We start from the raw sequence: 3,900 nt of genomic DNA, 5'->3' as shown, positions 1-3,900 counted from the left end.
TCTTCAAAACTAGGATCACTCAAGGGGGAACTCTGAGATGATTTTATGGCATTTAACACAGGAAGTAATGATTTCTTTAAAGTGGAAGGAGAACAACTTGAGGCAAGGAGTATTGGGTTGAAATTTAGAAATTGCATATTGATGTGAGTTGGCAATTTGATATCTGCAAATGCCTTCTGGTGTTCTCAAGATGTTTGAGAAAAAAGTCTATGCTCTTGCACTTGGGTGCCCTTAAAAATAAAATTCTAATGCTAAGTCTTCCAAAAAGTATAACTGTAAGGGTTATTGCTGAGTTTAAAATGAGGACACTGAGACCAGCATAGGAAAATGAAATGCCAATTTATTAAGCTCCCCGGTGAAGTTCTGTGCTCTGGGAAAGGGGGGCCAGAGAAATCCGCTTGACTCCTCTGGGGCATGGGGTTTTATAGGGAGTGAGGGCGTTTTGATTGGTTGTGGAGAAACAGGACGTGGACGGCGCAAGCTGCTATTGGTAGGTAGGCGGGATTTCCAGTGAGCCGCGCCCAGGGGGAGTGGGACCTGGACGGAGCAAAATGCTATTGGGCAGATTTTGGCGCGGCTTCTTTTAAACTTTGGAGGGGTTTTCCAATGGTGGGCTCGGTGCCCGGTGCAGAGTTTAGTGTTGAGTGCAGATTCTGGTGCGGAGTGCAGAATTGGGTGTTGGGGAAGCCACATGGCAGAGCTAGATGCTGAGTGCAGGGCTTGATGTTGAGTGCCCAGTGGTGACTTAGTTTTCAGGCGCGGAGAGGGATGGGTGTGTCTGAGCTCCTGGGGACGCAACTGGCCTTACAATAACAGCAGAATTCATCATGTATTCCTATTAACTCCTGTAGCACTGATAATAAGAATAAACCCTACTAGATGCAAATGCTCTTCCAAGTACTTTACATGTATTACCTCATTTAATCATCAAAGTAACCTGTGAGGTAGGTAGAGTATTATTATCATCCCCATTTTTCAGATAAGGAAACTGAGACCCAGAAAGGGTAATTTGCCTGAAGTCTCACAACTAGTGACGGCAGGTCTAAACCTTACATTCTCTTGTACGAAACTGCTCTAAACTATTCCCAGCTTCTGTCCTCAAAAGGGATAATCAGGCATTTATTTGCAGGCTTTGAAAGGTCAAATCCTGCACTTTTAAAATTTTTAAAATATTCTTAACCAAAAATTTCTGGAAATCTTGGAAACTGCAGTGAGCTTGTCAACAGTCCTTGAGTCCAAGGTATACCAGCTGCTGCCATTATCGAGCTACCAAAAGATAGGGTTGTTTGAGAATTAAAGAACAATTACAGTCATTTCTTTAGGAAAGGTAAAAAAGGCAAAATTTCCTCCCAAGGGTAAAGAGAGCTACTTTATACTTTGTGTTCCCACCGCACTGAGGAAGTTCCCATGGATTTATCTGCAAGGCGAAAGAGAGCTTGCTCTTTCCTTAACTTTTAAAAAGGGGTTCAGACATCAAAGTCAAGCTACATCATTATTTTGGTGTCCTGCCTTTTCTGATTTTATTTTATGGTTTCCCCGTTTCTGTCTCCCTCTTAGAGAACCACAGGGAAAATAAATGTCTGGTGAGAACTTTTTCCTCTGAAATAAAAATGAGAAAGGAAAATGTATTCCTTAATAAACCTGTTGTCAGAGGGAATTGGGTAGGAAGGCGACATTCCAACATATTTTTCCAGAAACCTAGATAAATTGTGAGAATAGTAGAGTTGTCTCATGAGGGAAGCCATAAATGCCATGATGTTGAAATAGAAAGGACTGAGAACCATTGTGAAGGGCACACTCATTGACCTGTACGTTACTAGATGAGGCCATGTTTACAGATGCGGATGGCTTCTGTTTCCAGGACAGAGTTCTGACGGCAGAGCTCCGGGTACTGGATGCCTGATAGGTTTCCTGCAGACAACTCAGAAGATTAAAATGCCCAGTAACTAGAAAAAATAATTTATTATAAGTATGACTTTAATCAAGTTGATATTGCCAGTGTGTGGCTTGCAAATTGGGTGGCTTTCCTTTGATGATATTATTTTGGTAATGCTAAGCCAGGATATTTGAGAGTGACTGGAATTGTATTTGGAGCAAAATTTATTTGAAACACTTTGTATTTTATATATTTTTTATTTTGTTCATGGTGACTTGGAAGAGTAGTATTGAATTTTGAAATTATTTATACCTTAACCAGGATTTACCAAAAAGAGATAAACATGTTTTTAAAATGGCTTAGCCTTGGTATAGAGTATCTGATTAGTTTGTATTTGGGTGCTTTCAAAGTAAGTCTCATTTATTATATCATATTCCCCCAAATCACACAGTCACAACCTTAAGTGAACACAAGGAATCATCATTTAAAATTTTACCTGGTATTTTTTTTTTTTACATTTTATTTTGAAACAATTTCAGACTCACAACAAAATTGCAATACTAATACAAAGAATCACTGATTACTCTGTACTTAGGTACCTCCAAATATTAAACTTTATTATTTTACCTCATTTATTATTCTTCCCCCAGCCATTAAATTCTAGGAATTCTCCACTGATACCACATACGACTTTTATGTCAGCTTCTTAAACTGCTTCTAAAAACCTTATTTGCCATTTAATTCTCATGGTTTAAAATGTCATCCCAAGAATAAGATAATTTCTCAATTTGTAAAGAAGTGAATCTAATGTAATTTTGTTATTTACTAATACAACAAATGTAGATTTTTAAAAAAATTCAAATAAACCAAAGAATTTCAGCAGCAGGTCTAATAAGGAATGGAGGTAGGGAAAAATAAACTTAATTTGTTTCTTTGCATTTGTTTTCAGAGATTTCTTATTTCAAAGGACAACGGTGAGCATATTTGTGGTACATACTCAGCTCAGGAAAGTGAGAGGCAGTAGGAGGTAGGTAATTAAAGAGGCAGAATATAAATTTGACAAGTGTAGGTGAAATCAATACTGATATAGAAAACTAAATAGAGTTTTGATTAATGTAATTATTTTTTGAAATCCACTTGCAGAATGACTGCCTGTGAATCTAGGACTGACAAATAAAGTACGAACACCACATCTACCTCCTCTGTATTTTGTGTGCTCTGATAGTGTCACACAAGCTGTGTATGTGTGTGTGTGTGCATGTGCGTGCATGTCTATGAAATAAACTTTTTCATTATATGGAAAAATTAGGATGTGATAAGACATATCTTCAAATAAGAGCAGTTGTAATATTTGCTGAAGTGTGAAAAGTTAAGTGGACATTTCTATGTGTATAGCTGTATCTTTTCTTAGTTCACTGTATTTTGCATTTTTATGACAGGTTCCTTCATTAATATGGACAGCTTGTTACATATTTTGCTACTGCCAAAGACCAGCAAACAGATTCCATTTATTTAATTGTCATTCTTATTTGTTGATAGAATTAAGTACTCAAGAAAATATTTCAATTAAATTAGTTTGATATATTGATATACTGGAGCCAATTGTTTGAATCGTGTGGGCTGCAGCTTGATCTGTGTTGTTTACTCATGTCAATTTAAGCATCCTTTTATTTTAAAATGCTCCCTATGAAAACTACCATCAAAAAACAATACCACAGCAACTATCATTTATTAAGCATCTACTATGTACCAAAGAGTGTACCAGCCATGGTACACACCTGATTTTATTTAATCCTCAACACAAATTACTAACAAAGACACTATCATTTCAATACTGTAGTTGAAGTTACTGAGGTTCATAGAGGTCTTGGAAAGGTCACTGAACTAGTGGGTGACAAATTCACAATTTAAATGAAGTTGTGTCTTATGTCAGGAGCCCATGTCTTTAATGATTTTGTGAAATTGTCTCTCAAGCTAGTTAAAAGAGCATAAATGTATTAAAAACTATCGAGGCCCAACAGGAA

Source organism: Cebus imitator, unplaced genomic scaffold (assembly GCF_001604975.1).
Source record: "Cebus imitator isolate Cc_AM_T3 unplaced genomic scaffold, Cebus_imitator-1.0 Scaffold21, whole genome shotgun sequence".
NCBI classification, from domain to species: Eukaryota; Metazoa; Chordata; class Mammalia; order Primates; family Cebidae; genus Cebus; species Cebus imitator.
The sequence above is the reverse complement of the archived record's forward strand: the minus strand, read 5'-3'. Positions refer to the sequence as shown.